Raw genomic sequence first — 26,051 nt, 5'->3', positions numbered from 1 at the left:
TCCTGATCTCTGCTTTGGCTGTGGTACAACAGGACAGGTGAAGGAAGATGTGGTCCCTGGGGTCTGAGGAACTCACTGCCTGCTTTATCCTCTGTCACTAAACACAGGGTCTGCTCTCAGCTCCTGCTTGTGTGATGGGGGAGACTGGCCCTGCAAACACTGCCTGGGCATTTGACCAGCACATGGGCTGTTTTCAGAAGCTTGCAGTCCAGGTCCCAGCTGGTTATTGACTGTGATATGTCACATTCTCACAGACACCTGCTAGGCGGTGGCATAAGGAATAAATAACATGAACGTAGCATGTTATGAACGATAATTACATTCTAGTGTCATTTCTGTTGCTGTGCTAAAAATACCCTGACTGGAAACTTAGGGAAAGGGTTCGTTCAGTACAGTTCCAGGTTCCAGTCCATCACTGAGGGGAATTCAAGGCATGAAGCTGAGCAGCTCCTCACATCACATGCTCAGTCCAAAGCAGACAGAGGTGAATGCAGCCGTGCTGTCTGCTCACTTGCTTAGTTCTTGGCTAAGCTTTCTTTACTCTTATACATTTGGGGCCCAGCCCATGAAATGGTACCACCCACAGTGGACTGTGGGTCTTCCCTATCAATTTACAAGTAAGGCGTTCTCACAGGCCAGCCTGGTCTAGATAATCCCCCCCCCCCCCACACACACACAGAAATGCCCTTCTCAGGACGATTATTGTTTGTGTCACAGTTAAAACTCAGCTGCACATAGAAGGTGGTGATGATATCAGTGGGTCAGGTTGTTCCCGCTTGAACACCATCTGTCCCTACCTATGCCCATAAAGACAGCTTCTACACAAAGCCTCATCTCTACCTCTGGCTCTCCACCCCCTCCCCCTGCCCAGCCTTGCAGCTTAACCTGTGATCTCAGCTACACACAGATCAGCATCCGGAGAGATCTGAAGCTCAGTCACTTCTGTACTCTCAAGGCATCCAGCCTGCTCGGTCTGCCTTGCTTCCCCAAACCCCTCCCCCTCCACCAAGGCATTTCTATGCTAAATGAAATAGAATTGATTGCGGCCAGATTTACCAAGTCCTTTGAAATGGTTCTATTATTCGAATGCGAACAAATAATGTGGTGGGGCTCCCGAGAAACACATCTATCTGCTACCTTTCCATTAATCTCTTTATTAAACGAAACTGGTTTCTCTTTTGGAAATTAATTACTGAAGTAGTATTGAGAATTTTAATTTCCACAATATACCAGCAAGAGATACTGCTGTTTCTTTATACAGCATTACACAGCAGGGCAATAATCTATTGAAATAAGCCCGAAAAGGGGGCAGCTTATAATTAAAACAGTATAACAGGAATGTTTGATGACTCTCTTAGCGCTCGAATGGCCCTGCCGTGCTGTGTTTGGGTGGAATAAAGTATATATTTAAGAAACAGTGCTATATGAAGACTTCGACAGACTCAGGTTTTACAGTCAGCAATGTGGTCATGTTGCAACACCTTACCAGGTCCACAAGAAAATACAGTTTGGGTTTGGCATCTGAGATTGATAACCGTTGTTGTTATTGCTAGAAGGGAAACTTCCCTTTTGAGGCCACCCCCACTGTGAAATTTAAAGCATTTAACTCTCCAAGAAGAACATGGATTATGGATGCCAGAAGGAAGGATGTGGGTACGGAGGGAGCATGTCGACGGGCGAGAGTGCAGGCCCTGTCTGCAGGCATGATGACTCTCATCAAGCAGGCCGCTTCAGCACTCCATAATTCTCTCTTGCATTTGGAGGATGCTTCATGTTTTTCAAGACGCGTTCATATCTATCATCTTCTATCCTCCCAGGCGTGTTTTCTCATGATAAGAATTATGCACACATCATTTACATTTATAGATTGGCTTCTTTTTCAAGAGCCAAGCACTTTCTGCAGATACCCTGTTTGTCTTCTGTTTTCCTCCCCACCCCACCTTCTTTCCATCTTTTCTTGTAACTTGTAGTTTTATCTTCCCTTTACCTGCTTCATTTTCATGTTCCTGAAAGGGAACTGTGCCTGTAAATTTCCCTGCAGACAAAGTCTCTCTATTCAGGGCCAGCTCGGGGTCCAACTCCATTAAAAACAACAATAACAACAGGGAAGGAAAAAAAAAAAAAACAGAATTGTAGGGAATGGGTGCCATGCTAAGACAGGGCAGCCTGCTCTCTGGAAAAGAAAGCATGGAGGTATGCATGGAGGTGCCACACCTGAAGCACATTTCACATGTGCTGAGCTTGCTCAGGCAGCCCAGGCCCTTAGCTGGGCCACTGGCTCTGAAGGCTCCTTGTGCTGTTCCCTGCTGAATGAGGGTGTGTCATTTCCTACACAACTTTCCCATTATGGTTCCCTGTAGGGGGGACCCAGGATGACTTGAAAGAGGCAACAACTAGGAAACTAGTTGCTAACTAGGAAACTAAAGCGCAGAGACAAGCAGAAGCCACAGTACAGGTGTGGGAAAACTTGTGCTCCAGGAGACTCACATCACTGATTCTTTTTACCTGTGTGAGAATAAAAGGCTGGGGAATGTGTCTCAATGCTTAGAGAAATAGCATGGAATCTAGCTCCTCTCATGGCTGAGGAATTAGTAAGCCTCAGATGGCAATTTAATTGGAGAGTCAATGTCATTTCAAACCAATATTCATCCCCCGCCCCAACTCCCATGTGTGTGTTCATTTTTTGTGTGCATATCTAGCCCAAAGTTTGCTGGCTGTTGCTTTGTGGTCTTACCCCTTCCCAAAGTGTTGATAACACAACCATGGAAAATGATAGTCCCTGACCTTGGGAACCCTGAATTCCTTTACACTTAGCAAATAAGATCCCAAGATTGCCTCTTGAGTATTCATGTCCTTCTGGGATCTTCTGTCCTGTCTTAATATAGTTTTACCAGGCTGTAGTGTCATATACCTTTAATCCCAGCAGGCAGATCTCTGTGAGTTCGAAGCCAACCTGGTCTACAGAGCTAGTTCCAGGAACCTAGGGTGGTTAAACACTGTCTTAAAAACAAAAACAAAAAGACCTGCCAAAGAAAAAGTGACTCTTCTCTGGCAGCCATCAACTGCTGACAGTTCCTCCCCTTGGGATGAGACCTTGATGGCCCCTCCCCCACCCGTGCTGATTCAGTCTTGTGTGGCCACTGTGAGCTCCCAAGTACAGCAGCAGCCATGTACATGCTTCTTGAATGGAGTGTGGTACTCACTAGACAGCACTGTCTGCAGAAGCTCCTCTTGACTCTCCATGCAGTCTTTAACCAGATTTGTTCACTTTGTGTAATTAGAGAAACATCCTGTAATAAATCCTGTGTTAACAGATCAATTCCAATAAAAATGCCACTGTCCAATCACCTGGTTCCCTGCACTTGGGAGGAAAGAATTTACGTCCCAGCCTCTTTAGTCTGACTAATGTCTTCCAACCTCACTGATCCATGTGAAGATCTTGTCACCAAGAATTATTTTTGACTAACTACATTCCATATTTCACAGTATTAAATAAGCATGCATATTGTGTCTCAGCATTTACAGAGTACTTGTCCACCCATCATGTCACTTAATTTTCTGATTGATCCCTAGATAGTTTATTCAATCCATGGAGGAAATCTTATTTTATTCATTAAAAACTCTCAATGATGTGCCTCTGTCTACATTCACCATTGGAGGTGCAATGGTGAGTCCCAAACCATAAAGAGATACATGCTCTTGAGGGAGGAGCCAGATGTCTAGTTAAAAGTTATACAAATGGTCTGGAGAGATGGCTCCGTGATTGAGTATTACTCTTACATAGTACCCAAGTTCAGCTCCCAGCACCCAAGTTCCTGGGGATCTGACACCCTCTTCTGGCCACTGTGGGCAGCTGCATACACATATGCATATATCCACACCCAGATGCACACATAGTCATATAATTAGAGATAAGATATCTTTTAAAGAATCACTAAATATATGACTCATGCCAGGAGGTCATAATATCAGTGTACTATTGAGACGCCAAGGAGCCAAGTTGGTGCTGAGTCTCTGTTAGTTCTTCATAAAAGGGTGAGTGGCCTAAATGAGGGAAAGACTGAACCAGGAGACAGCACCGTGAACAAGGGAATGTGTGGTTCATACTCACAGGTTGTTCTTCATTCTGCACTTGGAAATTAGTAGCATGACAACATTTTTCAAGGCTGGAGAAACTCCTGTTTTTTGATGTCCTTACAGATTTCTTTTAGATGCTTCAAAGTTGCCTGAAGTCCAGAGACTCCTAGAATTCCTCAATTCTCTTCTGAGCCTCAGGCCTGCCAGGTGACATCCCAGCAAATCCTAACCATTTGGGTTTACAGGCCTGGTGTCCCTTGAAGAGTATACAAGCTGGAGAGGGAGAGACCTACCAGCATGTGGCATATATACACATGCCCATAATCCATGATGATTGAGCCAGACACATTTAAACAGCTTTCCTCAAATAATGTAGAAATGGTTAAGCTGTGAAAGAATCAGTGTGGGAAGCTTGGTCTCATGAGTGGCTCTCAGAGCTGCAGGCATGGCCATTCACTGTAGATCAGTCATGTGGGGAGTTGGGGCATGTGCTTTGCTGACTGAGCTGATGAGGAGGATGTTGGAAATTAGCTTGAGCTGTTGTTCCCCAGCTGCTAATGTACTACCCCAGCATCTAGCTGCTGCATTCACCCAGCCCCCAATATGCATATGTGCCTGCATATGTGGGTGGGACTTAAGTAGCTTATCATCTTATAACTTCAGTACTATTTCAGGGACACACCATCAAAATAATACGTGTCAGTCATATTTACTCAGGTTGATGGTGCCTATCCCCTCTTTCAACAAGCAAAATGCCAGTAAAACAAAGAGGGTTTTACAAAGTTTTTTTATTATGTGTATCAGTGTGTGTGTGTCTGTGTGTGTGCGCGCGCATGTGTGTGTGTGTGTGATGCCCCTTGAGGCATTTCAAGTTCATCACCCCCAGGAGCACCAAGTTGGGAAGTAAGCCTTTCACAAGGGCTTTCAAGGGGACCTCAGGGTGGAAGTCAAGTTATCCTCATAAATTGTCCCTTGCTCAGAGTGAGGCCAGTCCTCCCTTCTTTCCTGGGAACATGGTCATAGGCTCCAGTTCATAATGCTAGTCCCCCTTGAAGCCCTTTATGCACTTTGCATTTTGAATTTGCCTTCCGTGGCTTTTTGATTAACATCCAGACATCCCACTATGCCTCAGATGCTGCAAGGCAGGGATTGCTTTTCCCCCAGAGAAATCCCCACACCCAGCAGGAGCCTAATTTGTGAGACTTGCTGAGTGTACTTTAAGAAGTTAATGATTATGTAAATGGGATGGAATGATCCCTGGCTTCTAAACTAAATACTTTGGGGACAAGAGTGTTTGTTGGAGAAGTGCATTCCTAGGACCCATCCGAGATCCAACAATAACCCCCACCCCATGGTGTAAACTACAATGGCTTCCCAAGCAATTTCCTAGCTGGGTAAGAGTCTGGGGACATCTCTTTCTCAGATAAACCCAGGTCTTAGTCCACTGATATGTACTAAATTGGTGGTGCTGCCATCTGCCCTTCCTGACTCCAGTCTGTCCCACCTCACTGCCATCTGAGCTTGGAGCAGGGGTCTTTGCATAGCTATTGTACCCAGGAGAACGGCAGTTGCACACAGTAGGCACTGATTAATGTTCCGATTAATGTACAGTTAGCCTTACGGTGCATTTAAATCATTTACAGTTCAAGGAAGCTGGGCAGGGGGGAGAACCCAGGCCCCTGTAGCTTGAGATAATATTGACTTTCTTTTCCTGACTTTTCTTTTTGATTACAGGACACTTGAGAAATTAGGGCTGCCATCATACTTACTCTCCAAATACTGCTGGGTCACGTCTACCTAATAGAATGGCAGTTTGGGCTGCTAATTTCCTGTCTGAGCAGATTAATTGAATTCAGATGGTTAGCAGAGAGCCCACCTGACCCCTGACACAGAGTAAGCAAAGCAAAGTGCAGAAGATGCAGTTCATCCAGGCTTCTTAACTCCAGTGAAGAGTGAGGCTCTCTTCTCCTTCTGCTGAGATTTAAGGGGATAAAATCAGGGACAGGGTGGGTTGAAGGGCTGGAGCACAGTGTATAGTAGGGGCTCAGGAGATGCCTCCTCTGCTTTGGGAAGGCTCAGGGCTGAGAGCTGCAGCCCTGGGCTGGAAGGCAAGTGCCATCTACTTGGGACTGCAACTAGTTATTTATGTGTCATTTCTGAGTCCACATGTCTCTTGCCTTCTTAATGAACATGGCACCTTCTTTTCAGAACAAATAATCCCCATGGTGGGAGGGAAGAACCAGAAAGCAAGAGATTGAGAAGGTGGATACAAGTAAAAAAGAAGGACTACTCCTGAGGACTTACAAACTAATGAGGCATGTTCTATTTCATGCTTTATGTCCTATATTAGCAAAAGTTTGAAAAGGATCATAACAAATAGCACAGGTTCATTAGGACCATTTACATAATTGCAATAGCAGAAAAAATATTTAAGAAAGGAAGCAGATTAGCCCCTGAATATCCATGGTAAGCCCAGTTTACAAGATCATGACCTGATCAGGGTTGAGCATGCTGACAGTGGGCATCAGCCTCCGAGAGGGCTGTGCACTCCTTCTCAGGCCCTCCACTTCAGATGATTTCTATTTGATATTGTCTTGTCACACTGAGGTTGCCACACACTGTCCTGGCTTTGGTCCTTGAGGAGCCACCCAGGAACAGCCCTGTCCTACAGGGTGGTCTACCAGGCACACTTTGAGGTGCTTTCTTCTTCACCCACATCTTTAGGGTTCCACATGCGTCTTCTCCCTGTTTCTCTCCACGCTGTACCTGGTACACAGTAGGTACAAAGGTTGGATTAGTGCATGCATGAGTACCCATCATCTCACAAGGGGGAATTCACAGCATCTGACAGGAGGCTTTGCTTATCATTGTCTTGAAAACAGTTTTATAAGGAGAAATACTATCCAGTAACAACAAAACGTACAGTAAATAACCCAGGCATGGGGGTGGGGCACAGCTGTAATCCCATCTTCTCAGAGGACCATGGAAGACAAATCACAAATTGGGGTCAAGCCTGGGCTACATAATTTGAGGCAAAGCTGCATGGTGCAAATCTGCATTCACTTCTTTTCCATTGTGTGATAAATAGACCCTGACAACTTAAGGGTGAAAGAGTTTGGTTTTGGACCACAGTTCCAGAGTGATAGAGTTCATCCTGTCAGGGAAGGCATGGCTGGAGGCAGGAGAGGAAGCTGATGGACCACATTTCACCAGCACTCAAGAAACAGAGATAGGAGGTAAGGACTAAGCTATGAAACCCGGAAGCCCATGCCATGAACTTAATTCCTCCAGAGAGTCTCTACCTTCTAAAGGAGCCATAATCAAGCATTCAAACCCATGAGCCTGTGGGTTGGGAGAACATTTCTCAGTCAAGCTACCACAGACCCCCATCTCAAAACAATGCATAAGAAATACATGGAGCAGTAAAGTCTGCTTTATTATCTCAGGCAAGTTATCCATATTTAAATAACTGTCTGGTTCTTGTCCATACTTGGAAATGATGGAGGCCTGTTCATACCAAAGTCACCTCAGTCATACAAATAATACACCCTGCTGTGACACTGGGGTCAGTCTACCTCCACCATGATGTTATGGTGTGCTGACTGAGACATCTTCATCTGGGAGACAACCACACAGGGGCACACAGCAATTTACCTGTCTCAGAAGATGCCAGTTTCTTTGCTGTTTTCTCTTTATTAACAAGGATGCTCTCTGCAGAAGACTGAATTCCCTCCTTCTCAGTCCAGACTCTGACTCCTTTTGTGTGGGTACTTTTATTTTAGCATTTTCTTGTTCTTGCATCCTTATTTAGTCACAGGAAATGTTCTTCAGATCTCCAGGAGACAAATACATATATACTACCTAGTGGAGGCAAACAGGCTTAATATTAGGGTGAGATTTATTCCAATTAAGCCATTGTAAGTCAACGATTTTTACAGAACTCAAGAGGAGAGGAAGGAAACATACCCTCCCTCAAGATTTGTTAGTGGAAATGTACCTGCTTCCCTCCAATTCTGGAGCCTGAATTTAAAATATCCCCACTACCAAAGGGCTGCTGGATGCACACATAAAATAATTATTTTTAAATTCTATTAGATAAAAAGCATAGCATCGTCACCGAACTACAAATGCCAGAGGTTAGAAGGAACTTAATGCCCTTCAGCTTCAAAAGCTGTGTGTAGCCATCACTGTCTCAAAACCATTGCTGGAAATGGACATTCAATCTTCCTTGAAGGTCAGGTGCAGTTCCCATCTTTATAAATGGGCCAAGGTCAGCCAGAGATGGGCAGACTATGAGGTATATGGATTTAGAACAGGTGATTGTTCCAACCCCAAAGGCAATAGAGGAAAGTATATGTAAGTAGAGCTGGGGTAAGATCTACAGCAGAAAGTGCTTGTTGTACAAGATCAAGGTTCAGATCCCCAGAACCCACATAAAAATCTAGGTGTGATTACAAGCACATATGATCATAGCACTGAGGGGAGGGGAACAAGTAGATCTCTAGGGTTAATAGGTCAGCCAGAATTGATGAACTTTTGGTTCAGTGACAGACCCTGTCTTAACAAGTAAAGGTAGAGGGAGATAGAAGAAGCCACGAAATATTGACCTCATTGTCACCTCAGGCACCCCCACACACACACCCACATACACACCCACAAACATGCAATACTCCACATGAGACATCTCTTAAGAAAGAAAATATGTAAGTAATGAAACCACTGGCATGATCTAGGAGCCATGGATTTTATAAGACAATTGTCAACAGAGCAGAAATGTTTTGTGACATCTAGGGCAGATTTTTTTTACCTTAATATAAAAAGAGGTCCTGAAAATCAACAAGAAACAGCACAGAAGAAAATTGACCTAGTTGTCTGATAAAGTCTGTCTTCCCTTCCAACAGGCCTGGACCATTGCAGAGGCTTTTAAGTGTCTCTTTCCTCTTCAGTTAGGGCTACTGAGGGATGTATTTTTCTCCAAGGCATATTTTCACCCTCTTACCTGCTCAACTAGGTCTCCATGGTATGCACTCATGCAGCCTCATGAGCCTGATATTCATTTAAATGAGGTCATTCTAGCTCTGGGTATGGCTGTTATTTTTGTATTTGTTCATTCTTGCCCTCATGGGGGTTATTGAGGGATTTAAGTGAAAATCTAGGAATTCAGAAACAAAAGTCTCCCTCCACCTGACCAGAATGCTCAGGGCATGAATGTCCTCTTCTCTGGTGACCATCAGTCCCAATGGATGGATAATTTCTTTTTAATCACTAAATCTTCCATGTGGGATGATTGTCTCACTCTCCTATGGAGATATTAGAAGAAAGCAAGAAGCTCAGGCACCACTGATATACAAATTGGCCATGAACTCCAGAATGTGCAGACTGGTGTGTCCAAAAATTCTTCTAGCGGGGCTGAAGATAGAGTTCAGTTGGTAGACAGCTTGCCCAGCAGGCAAAGAGCCCTGGGTTCCTTCTCTAGCACTTCTTGCGCTGGGCATGGCAAGACATACCTGTGATCCCAGCATTTGGCCTTCATAGGCAGGAGGATCAGAAGTTCAAAGTCATCTTTGGTTACACAAAATTCAAGGACAGCCTGAGCTATGTGGGATCCTGTCTCAAGCATGCAATGGCCAAAAGCTTCTTGGGAGATTCTAAGGTGTAGTATGATTGGTGTCCACTTTCCCTGTACTTTAGAATTCTTGCCATTTTCCAGACAGTTCCTTCTCTGTTCCACCTTGCCACGGTCTTCCTTTTTGCCTGTTAAAGTCTCATCCTTCTTAGGTCCTATTGCATTTTACCTGTGCTACCCCCTTAGCCTTCTAAGTTCTTAATTATAATCACGTATCAATGGCATCTTTCCTCCTGTTTTGAGGCCAGGGATGTTTCATTGATCATGATATGTACCTCAGGTCTGTTCCAGCACTCAACGTGGAAGCCCTCAAAGTCTATTGGATGAGGTTGAGTGATAAGAGAAACACTCAAGTTTATATCAATGCAGAGCCAAACATCATAGCCATGAACTCTGAGACCATGCCCATATCCAGTGTCAGTAATACTGGCCTCCATAGACAGAAATGTTTCTTAGCCCCCTGAGGGGACCATCCTCAGCCTAGGGAACCTCCTCACAACTAGGGGATCTTCTCTTGCTTAGGTGACCCTCCTCACATGGTGCGGGGTGGGAAGAAGGGGTCATGTTGCCTAAATGGGCTTCCTCATGCCTCAGTACCTTCCTTAATACACATTGAAATATATATATATATATATATATATATATATATATATATATATATATTGTGATGTCAACCATATACCAAATATCCAAAAGTGATGGCCTCTACAAATTTAATGATTTGGAAATTAAAGAACTTGGGCCATCCTGCAAAGAAATGAAATAGGATTTTTTGTTTCAGAAAAAGTAGAAGTTGTTTCCAACTGCTCGCCATGTCTCAGGTTAAGAGCTCTAGTTAACCAAGTATGGTGTCCTGTTCATTTAATCCCAGCACTAAGGAAACTTATGCACAGGGTTTGATTCATAATGAGACTGCCTTAAATAAAATACAAAATAAATAAACAAAAGTGAAGATAGGCAGGCAGGGGAAAGAGAGTAAGTAGGAGGGCAAACAAAGGGGAGAGAGAAAGGGAGGGAGAAGGAAGGGAAGAAAGGAAATGCATTCACCCCACCTCTCTGGTCAATTCATCAACTGTAGGGAAACTGGCCAGGTATTAAATGCACACTATACTGTAGCACAGCACTCTGTAATAACACAACATAAAATTAGCATAATGAATACATTCATAATTAGCCTGGTGAATATGGATATTATAGTTAATAAATAATAGATAGAATTAATATGTGAGTAATACAAAATAACAATATATAGTCTCTTATAATCCAATATGCATCTTTTTAAAAACCAATTTTAGAATCAGTAGGAGAAGCAAAGGCCTGGGTTTGAGGGTATAATGATTTGTGTGACAGAGCAAGGAAGGGGCAGGTTCTGCTGGGCTGGGAACAGCTGCCCACCCATTTTCATTACCGAACATACACCTCCCCATTCCACACTCTCCCCCATATCCTCACCCTCCCTTCTTCCTATACCCTTCCCCTCCCACACCTCCCTCTCCCCACACCCTCCCTCCTCCCCATATCCCACCCTCCCACCCTATCCCCCCTCATACCCTCCCCTACACACCCTGCTCTACCTACACAAATGTCAGCCTGGCTTCTGACCCCTCCCAGGTATAGATCTTCTCATGTGTAGTTTCCCATCCCATCAGGGTTTGCTTTATTTTAGAACGGCTCCTTGACCTTTCAAAGAAGCAGGGTTTGTCTGGAAGGCAGGCATCACTGTGATCCCCTGTAGACTTCAGAGGGATGTCCTCATTAATCAAGTCCTACACAGAGGAAGAGCGGTGTCTTAGAGAAACATCACCACACGTTTTTGTTTTTTGTTTTTTTCCTCTTCTTTCTGTTATTCTTTCCTAGAAGTGGCCTGGTTCTAGTCCCTGTCTCACTGGTGCTACAAGTTAGTTTTGTCCACTAGAAGTAGGGGCCTCAGAGGGGCAGGTAATTCTCTGGGGTTGCTAGTGGCCTGCCTAGCCTTATTGGCTAGTGAGGTTAGTGAGAGACCTTGTCTCAAAAAATAAAATGGACAACACCTAAGGAATGACACTCAAGCACTCAAGGTTGATCTCTGACCTCCCCATGCTCTTGAGTACACTCGCAAGCATGCATGTGCACATGGCCACACTCGAGTGAGGTCCCAGGATTTCAGGGGGTGGACCAGGGACTCTTGTGAAGCAGCTTCCACTCGGGGAACCTTGTGGATACAAGGGGGCTGATCACTTCACAGGGAGCTGAGTCTCTAACTTGTTCACTAGGTCACCGAAGAAGCTGACCCCTGGAATGTGTTTTGAACATGTTGATAATTTTAACACCTACATTGATGTTAAAATATGCAGTGAATTATAGAAGGAAAATATCAACCCCGTTCATTGTGCTCAGGCATCAGAGAGCAAGGAGCCATGGCCCAAAGGATCTTGGCTCAGCCATCTCCATCAAATCTCACCCAACCCCCATCTCCCTTTGGCTGAGTCGTCTAAGTTCCCCCAGCTTCTTCAGTCTTCGAAACAGAAACAGAAACTGAACCACACGGATCCATGCAGCTTCACTCATGCCAGGGCCTGGGTAACAGTCACTGTCCTCCCCTCTGACTAGGAGGTCCCACCTGCATGGGGTCAATATGTACCACTTTGCCAACTTTTTCTCATGCATACAAGTAAATTCAAAGAGACCTGTTCACAGGACAGCTCCAGTCCAATGTTGTCTTTGTAAAGAATTTCAAAGGTGACCCCTTTGGCCATGTACAACTTCCTAGACACACAAAGCTGGTCTACAGAAGGTCATGCTGTCAAATGGGAGATTATACCCTTGTCAGTGGGTAGACAGGCTATCTGTCCCATGAAAAGAGAAACAAGGGTGCAGTTTCATTTCCCACCTGTCTCCTAGATAACTCAACAGGTGCAAGTTGCCACCTGAGAGCCCAGGCTATACTCCTGAGGGCTTTTGTTAATTATGTCTCTTGCTATTGTCACCAAAGACCTGACAGGAAGTGACTTCAGAGAGGAAGGGTTTGATTAGGCCTATGATTTGCTGATACAGTCTGTCATGACAGGGAAAGCATGGTAGCAGGAATGCTTGTGCTATGGCTACAGGGGCATGGGTCTGCTTGCTCACATCTGGGTCCATGAAGATACTGAGAGTGGACAGGAAGAGGAGCCCAGCCAAGGAATCTGAAAGACCTTAGCCTACCCCAGGAGCCACTTCTTCCAGCTAAGCACCACTTCCTAAGGGTTCTACAACTGGCCAAAGCCAATATTCCAACAGGAACCTGTGAGAGCACCTTATACCCAAACCATAATAAGGTCCTATTGCGGTTAAATAAGGATCAGGATAAACAAATAGGCCGAATAGATGTTTATTCAGGGAGAAATAACTTACAACCTAGACAGATGAACACCAGCAAGCTCCACCGGATGCTCTCCTGTCCAAGTCCCGCAAGAGAGCGTTCCCTGGCTCTTCCTCCGACCTCATTCCACAGGTCACTTCCTCCCATGGCTCCACCCTCAATGGGCGTGGTCAGTGCCACAGAAGGAGACAAAGTAAATATCTCACTACAAGGTCCCCTTTTTTTTCTTTTGGGAGATGATGCTCACCCATTTTAGCATCACTCACATGGGAAACTAAGGTATACATGTGTCAAAAACAAACAAACAAAAGACCAGCACAAAACAGAAAAAGTTGAAAAGCCTCAAATTGCTTTACAGACCAGCAAACATAAGCAGGCTATTTAAAAGCGCCAGTATCCCCAAATGGCCAGGGTAAAATCAGCCACATCTTGTCCAGGTTTCCTTTCTATTTCTGTGATAAAATACCTTTGTCACAAACAACCTAGGGAAGAGGGGCTTATTTGACATATAATTCAAAGTTATTCCCCTTTACTGCATGGAAGTCATAGCTGCAGGAGCTTGAGACAGCTAATCATGCTAGTCAGAATCCATCCACAGTCAAGAGCAAGAGAAATACCTGGGTTCATGGCTGCTTGCTGCTGTTTTCTTTGGCCTTACATAATTCAGGACTCCCAGCCTAGGGGATGATGCCACCCACAATGGACTGGGTCTTCCTATATCAATTAATAATCTGACAGTCTCCCACATACATACCCACAAACTCATCTATTCAGACCATTCCTCAATTGATGGTCTCTTTTCAGGATACTGTAGGTTGTAGCAAGCTGACAATTAAAACCTAACCACCAGCCATCCCTATAGGACATGGAGGTTACCAGTTTGGCCCAGACTGGGCACATCATGCGAATCCTGTAGCACACTTCTTTCAGGAGCCAAAGCCTCTGTAACCCAGAGTTATAAAGTTTTAATGAGGCATTTCAAAGTCTCAAAATCAATTCATAAAACCCCCCAAAGAATGGAATTTTAAAGACAGGATCAACCTTAATGCAGAAAATCCATAGCATAGAATATCAGCCTAGTGAGCATATTAATTCCCCATTAATCTTTCCTTTTGGCCTCCAGTTCCAAAGTTACTTACCTTTGTAACTGACTCTGTCCCTTCAAAATTTTGAGGTTTTGTCAGTTATATACCTCTCCCCAGTAATGGTAATCTAGAAAAAAATTTAAAGCACCCACTGCATTTGGCAATTTACCCTGAGGCCAGTTTTCTTGTGCTTGTTCTATTTTGTTTTTTAAGCATTTGTGCAGTATGTGGAGGTCAGAGAATAACTTTCAGGAGTCAGGTCTCTCCTTCCACCATGTGATCCTAGGGATCAAACACAGGCTGTCAGGCTTGACTGCAAGTATGTTTACCCACAGAGCCATCTCACCAGCTCACACCTTGTTTTTTGAGACAGTGCCTTTCACTGGCCTGGAACTCATCAAGTAGGTTAAGTTGGCTGGGGAAGGACCACATCAGGGATCCATATATCTCCACATTCTTGGCACTGGCATTACAAGCCTGTGTCATTATGCCTGGCTCTTTTTACACTGATTCTGGGAGGTGGGAGCTGAATTGGAGCTGAACTCAGGTCTTCATGCTTGCAAGACCAATGAGTTACAACCCCAGGCTGAGGCCAAGATTTTGGCACTGCCTTTCAGATAAGGCAAAAGACAAAAATACCCGTCTCACTTCCCCCTCAGTTCGACTAGGCCACCATATCACTAACTCACTAGTTAGTGCTCATGCTTGGGAGCTGTGGGAGGTGTCCCATAGGAAAATCCACACCATATGTGGTAGGTTTTAATCCTAACAACCTCACTCCATGGGGACTGTTATGACTGGCTGAATGACTGGCTTGAAGTATATACTAGCTGGAAGTAGAGGGCATCCACCTAGGCAGGTAGTACTTTGGGCAGGTTAGTAATGAGGGGCAGGAAAGGAAAAGGAAACAGGAGCGAGTCAAACCTGGAGGCTACCTGAGCCCCTTGGGAGCCACTCACCCTCACACTGAGCAAACTGAGTTACCTGAAATAAATAAATAAATAAATAAATAAATAAATAAATAAATAAAAAGCCACACACAAGTCTTGTGTGTGGGAGCTGATTGCCTAACCTTTTCCCCAAGAGTCTTCAACAAATATCTCACAGCCCCAAGACAAATTATGTTCCCTTTCATAAAACTCAAGTGGACACGTCTCCCTTTCTCTACAGAAAGGAGCAGCTGTGTGCCAATCACTTGAAATGTGGGGTCTGAATGGAAATTAACGATGTTGATGAAACCAGCAGTCTAAAACATTGAAGGATATTGGGCTGAAAAGACAATGGTATTTGCATCCTTTTTGAACATTTGCCTAGATTTGCATAATGGAGATGTCAATTGTGTTCCAGGAGAAAAATCAGCCTACCTGGGTTTGCATTAACTGCCTGCTTGCTGCAGTTCCCTGGAGGGCTTAGAACACTACCACGCCTTGCCCTTTGGAAACAAGCAGAAATGTGAAAATCCTACATTTATCAAGTGAGTCTTTAGTGAAAAGCATTGTGGGCTGTTGCCTGCTCCCAGGCTGCAAATTCCTCCTGGAGGCCAGGACCAGGCAGAGCTTGCTGTCTGCATATGAATGCATGACAACTGGGTTATGCCTGGGAAAAGAGCACTGCATAACTAACGCTGGACATTTGTGTCTGCAGCTAGAAATCACAATAGTGACAGTGGGACCCAGTTAGATTCATCCCATTGTCTGGGTGTCTGTTGACAGCTTCTCCCTAGGCTTGTTTAGAACATGCTTAGCATCAGTGGATGTGTTTCTGGTTCCCCTGGGGTCAGCTCCAGGGAAGGACCCAGATACCCATATTTTTAACTCTTAAGTGATGTACAGCCAGGCTGTGAATCACTGCTTGAAAGCCTCTCTGATACATTTCATCTTTTAAAAGATGTATTTGAGGTTGCTTTCATGTAACTTTCAACCACATAAGAATTCAGTCTCCAAGAACCTTTATTTAAAAATGCCTAAACTAGGTATTGTGGCACAAGACTTGAAACCTAGCATCCAGGAGGCAGAGACAAAAGGATCTCTGAAAGTCTAACACCTGCCTGGTCTATATAGGGAGTTCCAAGCCCAGTGCTTCATACTGAGACACTACTTAAAAACAAAAACACAATTAAAAAAAAGAAAAAAAAAAATCAGACCTAGGAATGTAGAGACAGGACAGATAGATCCCTTGGTAAGTTCTAGTAAGAGACACTATCTCAAGGAAAAAAGAGGTGAACAGAGCCCCAGGAAGAGCCACAGAAGTTGGCTTGGGTCAGACACACACACACACACACACACACACACACACACACACAGAGAGAGAGAGAGAGAGAGAGAGAGAGAGAGAGAGAGAGAGAGAGAGAGAGAGAGGTATACACAAAACACTCAATGTGGTTGAAGTTTTCATCTCTGTAATGCTGGGGCTCTCGATATAGACCCAACCGTAACTGCATCACTTAGAAGCTGCTCACCTCAGGCTAAGTGGTTTAGCCTCTTGGTGCCCCAGTCTCTTCTCCTGTAAGATGGGGATAATGTCATGTCTATCATGACATTTGCATGGACATGATGGTGTTACTCTCTTGACTGTCAGAAACATCCCCTCTGTGGCTGTATATCCACACTGCAGTTTTGAACCCAGAAATTAATCACTAGCTTCTGGAACCGGGGCCTGCCCTCTTGAAGAACCTTCGATTACTGTCTTGTATGAATGGATTTGCCTGTTTAGAAAGCCAGGCATGGTAGTCATGGTAGTTGTACATTTGTAATCCCAGGATTTGAGTGGTGGGAGTGGGTCAATGGTTGCACATCAGATATCCTGCAAATCAGATATTTACATTATGATTCATAACAGTAGAAAATTACAGTTGTGAAGTTGCAACAAAATAATTTTACGGTTGGGGGGGTCACCACAACATGAGGAACTGTGTTAAAGAGTTGCAACATTAGGAAGGTTGAGAATTACTAAAGTAAGAGGATCTGAAGGCCAAACATCCTTGGTTATATAGTGAGTTCTAGGACGGTCTGGGTGTCTTAGTCAGAGTTTCTATTGTTGTAATGAAACACCATGACCAAAACCAGGTCAGGGAGGAAAGAGTTTATTCAACTTACACTTCCACACTGCTATTCGTCATTGAAGAAAGTCAAGGCAGGAATTAAAATAAGGCAAGAACCTGGAGGCAGAAGCTGATGCAGGGTGATGCAGGGACCAGGAAGGGACGCAGCTCACTGGATTGCTTATTCGTGGATTGCTCAGCTTGCTTTCTTCTAGAACTTAAGACTACCAGCCTAGGGATAGCACCACCTATAATGGACTGGGCCTTCCCCCACCAATCACTAATTAAGATAATATCCAACTGCCAGGTTTTAGGGAGACATTTCCTCAATTGAGATTCCTTCCTTTCAGAGACTTTAGCTTGACATAAAACTAGCCAGAACACTGACCTACATGAGACCCCATATCAAAAACAGATTTGCCTGTTTGGGGACTTTCTGTTCATGGAACTGTACATTGAGTTATCCTCTATGCTGGGCTCTTACAGTCTCCATTGTTACTAACTGACTATTTTTGGAAGCTGCTGTCATTGTCAGTGATCCTTGCCATTCCATGGTTTACCCTGGACATCCAATTCTGTGGCAGTTGTCAGCATGTCCAAAGGTACCATAGACTATATTTGTTTCCACACAGCCTGCTCTCTAGCCACCTGGATGCCCAGTGAGGACACAGGCTCCTTATCCTATTCCGGGGTCTTCTTTCTATAGTCCCCCACCACTCTGTCACTTGCTCTTTTCTTTTATTGCCACCATGCTCCTCCCACCAGGTCTGCTTCTCTAACAACTGTTCAGTAGAGTGTTCTGTCCTGTCTAGTCCTTGCTTCATTCCTGTCACTGTGATAAAAAAAAATACCCTTCCAAAAAACAACTCAGAAAGGAAAGGGTTTATTTTAGTTCACAATTCCAGGTCTATCTTGGCAGGGAAGTCATGGTGATAAGAAGTTAAAATAGCTGGTTGCGTCACATCCATTGTCAAAAGCAGAGGTGTAATGAATGGTGTTCATCTAGAAGCCTGTACTTTTATATAGTCCAGATCCCCAAACGAAGGAATGGATCTCCCCACATCAATTAAGGAAATCAACACAACCATTGATAGACATGCCCACAGGCCAACCTGATGTAGACAGTCTCTCACTGAGACCTCTTCCCAGGTAACTCTAGGTTGAATCAATTGACAAAACATGTCTCCATGAGACCATGAGACTCTCTCCTGCCCTCTGCCTTCAGTAATTCATCCTTTAATCTGTGTACACATGCAACAGTTCTTTCCAAATTGCATAACCACCTTTGCCAGATAGAACTTGAGGTTGGAGGTTACTTCTTTGTGAGGCCAAACATTGATTGAAGAAGCAGGCTACCCTGTTGGTCCTATTAGTTTTTGCAACCTCCCCACCTGTCAAGGAGCAAATGGGTAAGGTTCCTTTCACATAGAAAATATGCATAGGGAAGCACACAAACCAACTTCATGAATAGAAAATGTTTGGGTGTTACCTCACTTCCTTGAAGAAGAATTCTGGTTATCAAAAGTCACATGGTGGGGCTGGAGAGATGGCTCAGCAGTAAGAACACTGGCTACTCTTCCTGAGGATCACAGTTCACTTCCTAGCACTGACATGGTAGCACACAGCTGTCTGTCACTCCAGTTCCAGAAGGTCCAATGCCCTATTTTGGCCTCTTCCCTCACTGCACACACATAATGCACAGACATAGATACAGACAAAACACACAAAATAGAAACAAGTGAACTATCTTAGCCAACTCTGGAGTTTGCTGGCCCTCTCTCCACTCCCAGGCTTGCTGATTAGTTGCACCATCCCCACTTCACTTCCTGATGGTTCAGGGAGCAGAGACACATACATCCTCCCAGAGGAGAAGATGTTACAGATCTTACAAACAGCATTTACATTCCCATGTACTGCTTTGCTCAGGGAAAGAGGATCCAAGGTGCTAGATTAATTTCCAAAATGTCAAAGAAAGGTTTCTTGGGGGGGCCCCTCTACTGTGTAATGTGACTGAATAAAGCTATCCCTGACTACTAATTGTGGAGGCTACAGCCAGGGAGGTGGATAATTCAGCCCGACTTTGAATAGGACTGTAGCCTGAATTATTCAGAGAAATGCCCTCAATGGCCTTCATTTATCTCACACAGCTGTTCTGTTGTGTATTCCAGGAGGGTTTTCTATGATTATCTTCATATAGCTGATGTCACCTTGACCAGGTGAATATTCCCCAAATTATTTTCCAGTGTGCATGGTTATTGCATCATTTTTTAAATCATGCTTGCTCTAATGTTTATGGGGACATTGATTCATCTCCAGAGCAAAAGCCTTAGGATAAAAAACAATAATCTTTGGGTATTACCTTAAAACTTTCATTTTATTTACTATTAGTGTGTGTGTGTGTGTGTGTGTGTGTGTGTGTGTGTGTGTGTCTGTGTGCCCAAGTGCAAGCATGGAAATCAGAGGACCATCTGAGGGAGTCAGCTCTTACCTTCCACCTTGTTGAGGTGCGGTTTCTTTTGTATAATATTCCAGGCTCTCCATGGCCCAACAGGAAAGCTTCTAGTTAATTCCCCTGCCCCACCCCCATCTCCCTGGTGGAATGCTGGGATTATAGACACTCTGAATGTCCAGCTTTTTGCAAGGCTTTTGGGTCTCAAACTCGGGTTGTTAGACTTGTGCTGCAAACACCCATTGAGCCATCTCACTATCCCCTGGGTGTCATTTTTCACAGACAGCTGGCATTGCTTTCATTCACATTAGCTTCAGAAAGTACAGATTTAAGAAGCCACACTTTGGGGTAACTAGAAGCCATAGGACAGGCATGATTCATTTCTGGTTTAGCATATTTTTTGGTGGTGTTGTTGTTTTTCTTTGTGGAGTGCTTTTTGGTTTTCTTATTGTTGGTACTGGTGATAGTACCTTATTTTGGTTCAGTTTGGATTTGATTAACTGAGATAAGACCTCACTCTGTTGTCTAGAATGGGATTAAATCCTCCAATAGGATGTCAGTCATCAGCCTTCACTGGGATAGTTTCAGCAGTAAGCAATCTTCCCGCCTCAGCCCTCTGAGTGCTAGGATTTGACCTGCAGGATCCACCATACCCACTGAGTTTCTGTTTAAAACTCTTACAAATTGACAGCTGTTTAAAGACAAATAAACGTTGACTGGGAACATCGGATTGATACTCGGTTGAGTTTGGGGTGTGGTCTTCTCCATGCCAAGAGGACCTTAGAAGTAACTTTTCTAATGTGACCTCTCCAGGTTGAGTTTTGGTTTTCTTCTCATATTGCCTAGTTTGAGTCTTCTGTGACTAAGTATCAAAGTTGAGGCTTGACTCTCCTAGGAGCAGAGCTGAGAGATTTCTGGAAACCTGTTGATCTGTGAGCTGCTGAAAACTCACTCCACCCCCACCTCACACTATGCAAGATTTGTTTGGGGACCTTTGTGGAAGCCACAGATCTCACTCACAGAGACTGAGAGCCCAGCTCGGCCCAAAGTTTGCAGCCTTCACTTCTGCTTGGAACAAGCATGCCTAAGTCAAATACAAAAGCCATGCAGTTTCTAGGTAAGGCCAGAAGAATCTCAACAAGCCGGCAGTTTGCTTTGGAGGATAAAAATATTTATGAATATTTGAATTGAAATCATTGGAATGTTCATTAAAAAAAATCAAAAACAAAACAAAAAACCAATGTTAATTAGCTCCAGATTCCCATGACTGTCCTCAGGGTCTACTCAGATCAGAATTGGAAAAGCTTGAGCAGTTCCATTACTTTCCTTGATTGTCTCTGGTTCCTTTTCCTTATTTATACTTACTCGGATGAATGTATTAATAAGAATTAAGTAATTTTATGAAACAAATGAATTTGCTTTCAGAAAGTGAGTGTTTTACAATCCTTATTGGGTAATTAGATCCTCGGGCTCAATAGCATGGATTTGGGTATTGGGTAAATGACTGAATTTATAATTAAGCATGTCCCTTGCACTGAAGGACTAACCAGCTATCCAGGTCAATTATATAACAGAAATGAAGATGACATTAGATTTCATCTCAGTAATAATTATTGTGTTCCACTGTATTCTGGTTGGGTTATCAGCAACAAAAAATGCACAGGTTTTTACACTAGTCATATCTGATGAGGACCAAATCTTCTGATAGGAAGCCAGCCATCAGCCTTTGTCTGGGGATTTTTAGCAGTGAGGATTTGCAGAAGGCTCTTTGCTTTGGCACCTGCTGATACACCCCTGGCCTGGCCCTTGCCTCCTTGTGCTCTTGGTTGCTTTAGTGGATGCTGCCTGTTCAGACAGTAGTGTGCAGGGCAGCCTTACCAGTGGGAGAGAAGAGCTCTAGAATTCCCAGTAACCTTGGTCAGCTGCCTTCTGTGCAAAACTCCTCAGGAAAACCTCAGCTATGACTGCTGTCTATGCTAGTAGTGTCTTTATAGGGTCAGAGGCTTGATTTGATGTCTATATTCAGGGTGATTTATATCCTGGGGATGAACTCTGACTAACCAGTCTCCTGAGAGACAAAGGCATGAGCCAAAATGCGAATATGTTGATTTATAATGAGTTCATTAGACTAAATGTGCCAACACTTTTGTTTTATGCAGGTAAAGATGCATAGGAAGCCATATGTTGGTCAGGAGCTGCATGGGGGAAGTAATAAATACAAGGGGCTTGGCTTGGATGCTCCTAACATTGCATTGTTTGGGTATGACTACTTTCCCACAGAGAGAGCTGGTAACAGCAATAATAAGGACAGACATCACAGCTTCCTTGGAGTTAGACTAGGTTCTTATATTAGTCATTGTCTCATTGCTATGTCGAAATGCCTAACAAAAGCACCTTAAGGAAAGAAGGCAGGCTTGATTCTGGCTCACAGTCTGAGGGTACAGAGTTCATCATACTGGGGAAGTCAGAATGGCTGGAGCATAAGGCAGCTTGTCACATGACATCTACTGTCAGGAAGCAGAGAAATGAAGGCTGGTACTCAGCTCACTTTCCCATTCAGTGCAGCATCCAAGCCTACAGAATGGTATCGTGTACAGTTAAGATAGCTAAACCTTCTTCTCCACTTCTCCACATCAGTTAATTGAAGCTAGAAAAACTCTCACAAGTAAACCACAATTTGTTCCTTTTAGGTGATTCTAGATCCTCTCAGGTTGGAAATCAGTGTTATCCACGCCCAAGAACACTTCATATAGACTTTACTGTTGCCCCTTGAGAAAATCAGCAATAGGTCTCCTAGCTCTAAAACAACAGCAAGGTCTCCAAGCCAAGGAACCTCTGGCCTCATACAGATCAACTATTTTTAACAGGAAATCACATTTGCATCTGGCTGTATCTGTTAGCTTTTCAAAAGTGAAACTCCAGCATAAAAAGTACATGCCTTTAATCCCAGCACTCGGTAGGCAGAGTCAGCTGGATCTCTGTGAGCTCAAGACCAGCCTTGTATATAAGAGCTAGTTCCAGGATAGCCTCCAAAGCCACAGAGAAACCCTGTCTCAAAAAAACGAAGGGGGAAAAAAAGAAAGAAAGAAAAAAGAAAATCACTAAGGTACAAAAACTCCTAGGTCCTTCCATGCATAGACAGTTTTGCAGGGTGGATTTCTCAGATCAGTGTCTCTGCCCATTGTGAGCCACAGTTCTTCCACTGTTGCTCAGTGCTTGCAGGAGACACTCTTTCAGGACCTGTTTCTCAAATTTTCTGCTCTGTTGCCAGCATAAAACACTGACCAAAGCAACTTGGAAGGAAAGTGTTTTTTGTCAGCTTACAGGCCATAGTCCATCACTGACAGAAATATTGAATATCCTGTGTTTTTCTCCAGCTGTAAAGTACAATAGCAGATTGTGTCTTGGCTCAATAATAAGTGGATATACAGGCTCCTGGGAAGAAAGGAGGATTTTATTTTTCTTCTACTCTGTCAGTGCCATGATGGTCTGAAATAGTCCATGGATTAAGAACAAGTACTAGAGAAAAGAGAGAGAGCCATTGGGGCTGTCTAACTAAAGCAATAGTGGAGATCAGATGTGGATTTGGGAAACAGCTCTGTCAATGGAAGGAAGGGCAGAGTAATTAATGTCTGGAGGCTGTGGGTCTGCTTTCATAGCAACAGTGCCGACTGGGAGGTAAAAGGGTGTAAAAGGAGTGCAAGGGAGGAGGGGAGTCAGGAATGCAGCACACACAGATTTTCAATGTCCTAAATTATCTCCCTACTTCAGTGTTTTCTATTTTCCACCGAATACATTTTGGATGTCTATCATACGCCAAGCACCGTTCTCAGTGGTCCTTAAAGTCTGAAGCTTTTGCCAACATGTTGGAGAGCCCTTGATATATAATACACTCCAGGCTGTCAGCCAGATAGATCCCGACGTACTTCAAGGTCAAATAGGGATTCCATGGAAACAAAGTTTGGCAGAAAAAAAAAATGTTGGCAGTTATTTCATGGGTGAGGAAATAAACAAGTGACCTAACAAACACCCCCAATCGACTAACCAGTGGACACTCAAGCCAAAATCTTTAACTGTTTGGAACCATTGGTAAGTGTGATCCATACAGGGAACATGACTGTTCTACCAAGAAGAAAGATGGTGGCACACTTGTTATCCCAGCTACTCTGAGGAGAAAGACAGTAATTTCAAGACCTGCCTGAACTACAGGGTGAGTTCAAAGCCACCCTGGAGAACTTAGCAAAACCATGCCTCAAAATGCAAAGGCAAAGCAGGACAGGGACATAGCCCAGTGGCAGACTACTTGTTAGTGTGAGCCAGGCTCTAGGTCCAGTCCACAGTACTAGAAATAAAAACAAATAAATAAATAAATATAGGAACCATCAAGTCAGATAAAAACATGCATTTTGAAATGGAACCAAGCAAGTAAGAATTTCAGCTTTTTTTTTTTTTTAAAAGGGGTGTCTGTGTGCACATGGTGTCTGCACCATGTGTTTGTGTATTCGGGTGCTATAGGTTATGGCTGCCACGTCCAGATTTTTACGTGGATGCTGGAATCCAAACTTTTATATACTCAGCAATCTCCCCACCCCCAAGTATGACATATTTTTTAAAAAGACGATTTTATTTTAAACTATATGTTCCTGTGTGCACACGCATGTGTGTGTGTGTGTGTGTGTGTGTGTGTGTGTGTGTGTGTGTGTGTGTTTGAGTGCAGTGCCTGTGGAGACCAGAAGAGGGCAGTGAACTTCCTGAAACTGGAGTAACAAGCAATTGTGACTCTCCTGATGTGTTCTGGGAGCAGAACTCAGGTCCCTTCAAGAGTAGTTCCCACTCTTAGGGGTTGACCCAGTTGTCCAGCCCATGAGTGACAGCCTTTGAAGCAGTCCTTAATCCACTGACAGTCCAGCCTTTGATTATCAATTCCAGCACAACTCTGCAAAACTTACCCTCACACAAGGAAAAGGACCTGAAGCAGGTTCCCAAGGACTTTTCGTTGCACTGAAAAAAATGCTAACAACAGTGTGCTTGCATAGATGCCAAGGTGAGCACTGAGACAGGAGAAGCAAGTATCAGGCTAGGACAGGCTAACAGGTGTTTCTGGGAAACCCCCAGGATAGCAGTAACACCTAGAGTGACCTCTGGGTGCTGAGACTGAGGACTCTGATCCCCCTTCAGAATGCCTGCCTCAGCCAGGGTTGAATCTGAATGTGCAATCTCTGTGAGGGGAGTAGCACAATTTCCACTCCACAGTACTGATGTCTTTCCCAATAATGACATTAACAGGGAAGTGTTATCTTTAGGGCATCTTTCTGGCTTTATGTATTTCTCAATAAATTTATATAACCTTTACTGTTTTTCAGAGTCAACATTATATATGTTTGGTGTTTAAAAATACAGTACTCAAAAATATAAAAATTGAAAATCAACCAGCAGTAGTTAAAAAAAAAAAGATAAACAATGTCCTTGTGTCCCCCATTAGACATTTTTAGTGTGTAAATATATGTATAATTTTACCAAAATTGAATCTCTCCATATACTCTATTTTGTGGCCTGTTATGTTCAATCTGGATGGAAGTTCTTATCTTTATTATTTAATCTAAGTGGAGGGGATAGCTTTCCAAGTCATCTAGACTGTCTTTTATTTATTTATTTTTGTGTTTACGAGACAAGGTATTTCCATAACCTTGGCTGGCCTGGAACTCCATATGTAGCCCAAGCTGACCTTGAACTTATAGAAATCCCCCTACCTTGACCTCCTAAGTACTGCCATAACAGTTGTGTGCAGCATTTACACCAGATGATTCATACCCACCTATAACTCCTGTTAAGTGAGGGGAACTAACACCCTCATCTGGCATCTGGGAAGACTGGGCTCATGTGTACCCCTACAAACACATAATACATATATGCACACATAATATTAAAAAAAAAAGCTTTCTTAAGATGTTAGCCTTGGAGCTGGAAGATGGCTTAGTATGTGCATGCACGCCACTATTCATTCATGAAATGTTTGGGTTGTGGTATTTCAAGACTGAGTTTCTCTGTGTAGCTTTGTAGACCAGGCTGGCCTCAAACTCACAGAGATCTGCCTGCCTGTACCTCCCAAGTGCTGGAATTAAAGGGTTTCACTGCCACCGCCTTACTGTAGAAGGATCTCAATGAGATCAGGAAACTAGTTTGTAGTCCTTTGAATAGGAATGGCCCCCATAAGCTCATACACTTCTTGGTCACCGGGGAGTGCCACTATTAGGCAGTGTGGCCTTGTGGGAGGTAGTCTGTCATTGGAAATGGACTTTGAGGTTTCAAATGCTCAAACCAGGATTAGTGGTTCTTTCTGCCTACTCAGCCATCTCTCCAGTACCAAGTCTGCTGGTGTGCTGACATGTTTCCTGCCACAACGATAACGGACTAAAACTCAGACTACAAGCACA

General features: G+C 43.8%; 1 protein-coding gene across 1 annotated transcript in view; it reads left to right on the top strand.

Moving 5' to 3' along the window:
• Cdh13 (cadherin 13) overlaps positions 1-26,051 on the top strand; it is a 967,076-nt gene that overhangs the window by 574,433 nt on the left and 366,592 nt on the right. The window lies entirely within an intron of this gene.

The sequence above is a fragment of the Phodopus roborovskii genome, unplaced genomic scaffold (genome assembly GCF_943737965.1).
Source record: "Phodopus roborovskii unplaced genomic scaffold, PHOROB, whole genome shotgun sequence".
NCBI lineage: Eukaryota > Metazoa > Chordata > Mammalia > Rodentia > Cricetidae > Phodopus > Phodopus roborovskii.
This window is presented reverse-complemented; position numbering and strand designations above follow the sequence as displayed.